This window comes from Pristis pectinata, unplaced genomic scaffold (assembly GCF_009764475.1).
Source record: "Pristis pectinata isolate sPriPec2 unplaced genomic scaffold, sPriPec2.1.pri scaffold_152_arrow_ctg1, whole genome shotgun sequence".
NCBI classification, from domain to species: Eukaryota; Metazoa; Chordata; class Chondrichthyes; order Rhinopristiformes; family Pristidae; genus Pristis; species Pristis pectinata.
Genome location: NW_026262490.1, coordinates 37,346 through 44,778, shown reverse-complemented (window position 1 = coordinate 44,778; position 7,433 = coordinate 37,346). Strand labels below are relative to the sequence as shown.

Sequence of the window (7,433 nt, the reverse complement as noted above, 5' to 3'; positions counted from 1 at the left end):
GTTTGAGGGAGAACAACAGTGAGTTACAACGAGAGAGAAACGAACACCAGGCAGCGTACAGGGAGTCAAGATGTGAAAGAGTTCGTCAGAGACAGGGCGAAAGGACCGCAGTTACAGCCACAGAATGACGGGGATATTTGGGTGAAATGCGATTCGGAACTAAATCGTCAGGCCACATTCTTGTGACTACCCTTCCGGGAATATGAGCAGAATCAGATGTTTTCAAGCTGCAATAATAGTGTTGATGTTTGCAGCGAGGATATTGAGTAGCTGTTGTAAAGCTTCATGGGAACGACCGGAATCACAATCTTCTCACAGCCTGGAGCCAACGCTGGAATATTATTTATGCGCAAGATCGAAGTGACGGGAATTCAGCGTGTGAAGCGGACCCGACAACCGATACACAGTAGAAACCGCGTCAAGGGTCACTGGAACACGCCGACTCCGTCCTCACTCCCCTCTCCACTGACAGGGGGCTTCTGCCTGTCCATGAAATACAACGTCTGCTGCCCACGCAGTAAACACTGGCTGATCATACGGCCGTCTTTCCACAGGGGAATGCACACAGTGATGTGTAAATAAAGTAGGGCTATACGAAAATCGCCGTCTCCCTGGGTTCCACCTGTCCGTTCAGGATGACTCTCCACACCTCTCGGTTGGTACGGCAGTGTTTCCGACATCACTGCCCATAGATAACCCTGTCGCCCGGCTCCCACACTCTCCTCACTTCTCTTCATTCTGGCCACGACGTCAGTGGCAGGGCTTATCAAGAACAAATGAAGATGGAATTGCAGGCCGCGTGATTCCCAGTGGGTGTAGGAACGGCCGGGGCACATGGAGCATTTTACTCTTCAAAGTTCCGCCTGCATGAAAGCATAGAAGGAGTCAGAGAGTGAGCGGAGAACAGAAAGTTGTGCTGTAGAGGCCGCCATGAAACCATTGCATCAGGTAACCGCAGCATCTCCGGAGAGACCCTTCATCTGATATTGTCGTTGAAAGCAAGTAAGACAAGTGAAGGACATGGAACAAGCGAAAACAGATTCGCTCGAACTTCCCATCGGGAGTGGACCAGTTCCTGATACAGGTTCCAAACCCCAATGTGAACAGCTGCAGATCAGGTGCGAACACCGGGAACAAAGAGGGCGGCAGAGGGAACGCAAAGGGGGTTCCCATGTTCAGGATAATGTGGGATACGGTAATGTCTTATGATCCGTGCAGTCAACCGGCGGGCAGGAGATGAGGGACTGTTCTGGGTTATGAAAAGAACAACAGCTGCATTTTCTTGAATAAATGTCCGGTTGCGTCCCTTACCCTCTTCTTGATTTCAAAAGAAAAGTTTTCAGAATGTTTCTGCGTGGTTTCGAACCAGGGATCATTCGCGTGTTAGGCGAACGTGATAACCACTACACTACAGAAACACTTCTCGCTACATCGCATGGCCCGCAACCACAGACCCGAACAGTTCAACCCACTCTGCCAGGTCGCTGATCGGTTAAGGCGTACGAGATGACGGCTGAAATGTCGAAAGAAGAATGGCTCCCGGTATGAATAAAAGATTGAACCCACTGAGGGACAGTTCATCTGCCGCAACATTTAAAGGTAATCCCGCCGCAATTGAAAGTGCCTCCGGATGAATCAAGGCCAGGGGTGTAAACTGCACCACACATTTCACAGACCGTGTGTCGTCTGGAGACCTCCATTCTGTGTGAGAGCGGCGGAGGTTTAAATCTGAAATGCAAAGAAAAAAAACAAGGCAGAGAAATTAACAACAACGGCGTCCACTTAGGAGAGTGAGAGAAAGAAACGGAGAGGGAGACAGACCGACGAGGAGCAGAATGGTGAGAAGGAGACGTGGCGAGAGATTCAGACACAGCCAGAACGCGATGGAGGTGATTGTTTTTCATGCCAGATTCTCGGTACTAAACTGGTCCTGTGCTTCATCGTGCTGCCGGTGGACACAGAAGTTTGATCGGGTGTCAAGGACAGCAATTGTCAAGGTGAATGGGAAAGGACAGAAAACGCACTCCCTTGAAAAAAAACTGGAGCGGGAACCAAGATAACGTTCCTTCCCAGGGTCGAACTGGCGACCTTTAGCGTGTGAGACGAACGTGATAACCGCTGCAGTACTGAAACTGATGAACAGAGGAACACCAGTTAAAGGGGAACAGAGAAACCAACAGGGCGTTGACCAGGAAATGACAGGATGTAAGTAAAGTAAATCAGTCGGTTGGGCGAGGAAGCAGAATCCTGCGCAAGGTGTCAACGTGTTTCCACTGGTTTCAGGCAGTCAATTTCTGGAGAATTTATTCACCGCCGCACCAGAGAATCCGGCCTGGTGCTGACGGTGCCATGAAGGAGAGGATCAGAGCAGCGCAGTGTATTCTCAGTGCGAAATGGGAATCAGTTTGAACACAGGAGGCCGGCGGCTGAAGTTCTGGAAGCCGGGCCCTGGAAATGTAGACAGCCGCCACCCTGTAAACCAGAGCCCCGAGTATCAGTGTAAATAAAGTACTGAGCGGGTGGAGCGGAGGCGAAGGAGCGTTGATTTAAATTCCTCTCAAAGAATCTACGAAGATAAAACATGAGACAAGCTGTCAGGAGACAGTGTGCCCGCCATATGGGGTTGAACTGGGTCAATGAAGGGAAGGCGGCTCCGAGGCACGGCACAGGCAGGGACTGGCAGCGCTCCGCCGGCAGCGGCTGTGTGACAGAGCGGTAATTATGCGCAATTATCAATGCTCTCTGGCTGGAGCATCTCTCCCACTTCGACGGACCATCGACATTTCTTCCATGACATAAAGATTTCCGTCAGACCTCGTGGCGCAACGGTAGCGCGTCTGACTCCAGATCAGAAGGCTGCGTGTTCGAATCACGTTGGGGTCACAACCGCTGTGTCGGTTTTGTCACAACAGTGTCTGCGGCGAGTTCGCTCAGTACTTCTTTCCGTCATTGGACAGGTCTTCAGTGGACAACTGGCAGATGCTCAGTTACTTCTCATCTTTGTCAAAGTTCAGCAATTAAATGTTGATGTTCTGCGTAAGTGTAAAAAAATCTTCTTATTGAAAACTCCGCGAATCCTGGAAATCTGAAAGCGTCAGTGGAAGGAAGGAGCTGAAGTTCTTCATTCACTCCATCTTTACATTATTGTTCGCTTTGGAAAGTCGCTGAATGCCACCCCCTGGCCCGCTGAACAATGGCAGAATTTTCAACGTGCACATTTTCACCAGAATGGTGGAGTATTTTTAGATCGAAAGGGAGTAAACGTTCGGCAAAGGAGAGGGTTCGCGGGGAACGGAAAGGTCCCAGTGAGTGAACGAATAGGCACATGTCTCAACTGGGCCAATTGAGGCAAAACGCGAAGGTCTGTGTAGCATTTGTTGCTTTTCAGCTCTGTACTGATTCAACAGATCACCATCAGCCAGCTTTCACATTTGACGCCAACATTTAGATTCATTCGAGACCCAGCGCTCTATTTGTTAAACTGTCCCTTTGTGATGGCTCTGGCTTCGAACAACAAAACCCCCCAATGGTCCCGGCGTTAATGAAGAGAGGGCTGCTCTGCACTCTAATTCCAGTATCATGGAGGAGGAGACGGCCGAATTGCCCCTCCTGTGAAAACCTGACAATCTCAGTTAGATTGTGAGTGCCGTGTCCTGAACCACAGCAAACTCGTTGAATGGCTAAAGTTGCCTCGGTGCTGTTGCTGGGCAGCTCGGTGGGAGTTGGCGGTGGGTACCTGACACATGATTATTGATGACCTGCTGTGTTGCGTTCTGAGACGTGGCTGAACCACACAAGCCTGATTCGTGGTTCACAGACCTTCCTCCTGCGCCCACCAGCCAAATGATCACATCACACAAGGAGGAGACGCCTCTCCGGAAGGTTAATTCACTGTCCTTCCCCATGTGGCTCAATAGAAAGGCAGCAAACGCTTGGGGTTCACACACAGAACCCAGCCTGCAGCCTCCTGATCCTGACACTGAGCTCGGTGCAACACGATGAAGGCGCTGGTGACTGAACACATCACTGCTCAAAGGGTGAAGAGAGGAGGTACGTGTCTGTATGGTTTCCTGATCTCTGCGTGGCCGCTATATGTATTTATAAACTGAAACACTACTGTAAGATGGTTTAACTCAGGATTCTTGGGATATTACAAGAAATAGGAGAGTCAAGGCCTCCGTGAGGTAACAGTACTGAAGGAATTCATTCTCCCCATTGCCGGCTGTCTGCAGCGCGGTCCCGCTGATCTGATTCCGCGCTCTACCCTCGAGCACTAACTTCCATTGCTGACCAATGGAAAACAACCCAGAAACTGCCTGGTAACCCGTGTGTGCCTGAATGTGAAGGGGACGGGGTGATGTGGTGGGTACAGGCGGAGGAGCCGGAGAGAGGAAGGAAGGTGCTGCCTGGAAAGGAGACGGGAAGGGAGGAGAGGGAAAGGAAGGAAACGAATGAGGTGGTGGGAGAGGCAATGTGGGTGGCAGAGATGGGAGGAGAGGAGACACAATTCTATCCCATTGGTACGCATCGGTGAATGTCCCGAGTTACGGACACGGTGAATGTCCCTTGAAGATAGAGTCAGTAGTGTGTGTGTGTGTGTGTGTGTGTGTGTGTGTGTGTGTGTGTGTGTGTGTGTGTGTGTGTGTGTGTGTGTGTGTGTGAGTGTGGCGTGCTTACCTTAACAAAAGTAAATGACGTAATGACGTTGCTGAAGAGGTCAGTCGAAGCCATTCAAAGGAGAGAGAGAGAAAAGGGACAGACACCAGCTTGCTAGTTTCTCTATCGATGGATGAGAATAACTGTGTCTGCCACTACAATCCACGTATGGAAATTGGAAGTGATCCGGTGGAGTTCACTATGTTGCCGACCTGTAGAAGGAAACAGGTATTTGTGTGGACGACCACTAGTCAGATGTTTTTTCGGGGTGAGGAAGTCACTACCGAGTAAACACTGAGGTGTTGTTTGGGTTCCATCGTGGAACATTTGGATTTAGTAATTACTCTCTCTATGTTCTCTACATCTACGTCTTATCTTCAGAAAACGGTGGTTGTTGAAGAAGCCTTTGCTCATGTTTCATCTTATGGCTTGCTGAATTGAACCTTAAGAACCATTCCTGGACTTGGAGTTTGCGACTTTGAGGAGGAGATGTTAAAACAGTTTCCTGGCAGTGAACCAGCGATTTCTGACTCACAGGTGCAGCTGGCAAAGATACAAGCCGAACGAAGGAAAGTAGATTTAGAGGCTGAACGGGAACGGGAACTAATTCGGTTGAAGTTAGAAGCTGAGGCAGAGGAAAGGAAGGCCCAGATGGAATTGAGGAGGATGAAGCTGGATAGGGAGGGGAAGGAAAAAGAGCGTCAGCATGAGTTAAAAATGAAACGAAAGAGTTTGGAATCTGATTCTGATGATGGTTTTTCAGCCAGCAGGGAGGTTCGATTAGTCCCTCCTTTTGAGGAAGATCAGGTTGATAAGTATTTCCAACATTTTGAAAAGGTTGCTGTGAGTTCAAACTGGCCAAAGGACGGATGGACTCTTATGTTACAGAGTGTAATTAAAGGTAAAGCTCAAAAAGCTTATTCTGCTTTGTCTGTTGAGGATGCAGCCGATTATACAAAGGTAAAACAAGCTGTGTTAAAGGCCGATGACTTGGTACCTGAAGCTTATAGACAAACATTTAGAGACTTGAAGAAATCTACAAATCAGACGTACATGGAATTTGCCAATGGGAAGAGAATATGTTTTGAACGATGTTGCATGACTAAAAATGTAGTTTGGGATTATGATAAATTGAAAGAATTGATGTTAGTGGAAGACTTTAAAAAATGTGTCCCAGCTGAAATAACAACATATTTAAATGAAAAGGAGGTGGAAACTTTACAAGAAACTGCTAGGTTGGCAGATGATTATGTTTTTACCCATACATCCAAATGGGGACCACCTAAAACTTTTCAAAAGGGTTATAAGGACAATCCAGGTAAACCGGAGATTAAATTGGGAGGTAATCAAAAAGGTAAGGATGCAAAGATGCCAGTGCTGGAGAAATCTATTGAGCGTACTTGTTATTACTGTAAGAAACCTGGCCATGTAATAGCTAATTGTGCCCTTATGTTCTAAAAGGAAGGAAGCCGTGTCCAATGCTTGCTTTCAGGTAATTAAAAATCAGAAAGACTTAGGAGATGTTGTTAAAGATCAGTCCTTGCCAAAGGTGAAAGCTGAAATGCTGGAGGGGGTGAGAATGGAATTCCGTTCTTATGTATCAGAGGGTTTTGTTTTACTGAATGATGGGTCACCCCAGGTGCCAGTGAAAATCCTTAGAGATACTGGGGCTTGCCAATCTCTCTTGCTGGACAGTGTTTTAAATTTTGGTGAAGAAACTGGCATTGGTGAGGTAAATAGTTGTAGGTTGGGTGCTGAAGAGTGTCAGAGTGACAGAGAGCGAAATGCTCAATGAATAGCGGCATTCTTGCATCCAGACAGATGGATATCCAAAGCCAAATCGGAAAACAGTATTATTTTAATAAATTGAAATGATTACTGAGAAGAATCGGATTGTCTCTCAGGGGTGAGGTGAACACAAATCATTGACGCATTCTATTGTCCGATTTATTCGCAACACAGATTTATTAAATATGCCTTGTGTACAAACTAAAGAATACAATCTGTACCGTTACTTAAAGTCAAATCAAAGCCGAGTTTATTGCCACGTGCACAAGTTCATGTCTGCACAGGTGCAATGATAAACTTACTGGCCTTAACATCACAGCCGCACAACACTATTTTAGCAACATTGACAAGTAAAGCATAAATGATAAATGATAAACATTTTTAGTGGAAAGAAAAACAATTAGAACGAAGAAACAAAAACAAAGTTCCTTTACGTTTTGGAAATCTGCATTAATTAGCATTCCTCTCAGGAGTGAGGTGAACATGAATCATTCAGGGATTCTTTTTTCAGATTTATTCGCACCACAGATCAATTAAGTATATGGAATGTATAAATAAGACAATAGGATCTGTGCATGATGTGTGTTCTTTAAGCATTTAAACAACTCTTTTTATATTTAAATAATTACATAGTAATGTGCAAACCTATCTGCTTCATTTAATATTTTCATTTGGTGACTGTCGCTACTTGTCCACAGGTCGTTTTGATATAAAATACGACGAATATTTCATACCAATCTCCTGCCGGAATACATTTCGGATTTACATGATCCTTCTGGAGAGGGAGCAACACTCGATCTCCTCTCGAGAAATGAGGCTGGGTAAATGACTGATGCGTCAGTGGGGGAGTATTTTGGGCCCAGTGACCGAAATTATATAAGATTTAACATGGTGATGGAGAAGTTAGGGCAGGTCCGCAAATTAATGCCCCAAATTGGGGCAAGACTAACTTTGATGTTGTGCCGACATTTTATCCTGATCTAAGATAT

General features: G+C 46.6%; 2 non-coding genes across 2 annotated transcripts; one reads left to right on the top strand and one right to left on the bottom strand.

The window, feature by feature from the left end:
- Positions 1–1,345: 1,345 nt before the first annotated feature.
- Positions 1,346–1,418, bottom strand: trnav-aac (transfer RNA valine (anticodon AAC)). The gene has a single exon. It is a non-coding gene; the product is annotated as a tRNA-Val (tRNA).
- A 1,393-nt stretch (positions 1,419–2,811) lies between these two features.
- Positions 2,812–2,883, top strand: trnaw-cca (transfer RNA tryptophan (anticodon CCA)). Its single transcript has one exon. It is a non-coding gene; the product is annotated as a tRNA-Trp (tRNA).
- The last annotated feature ends 4,550 nt before the right edge of the window (positions 2,884–7,433 follow it).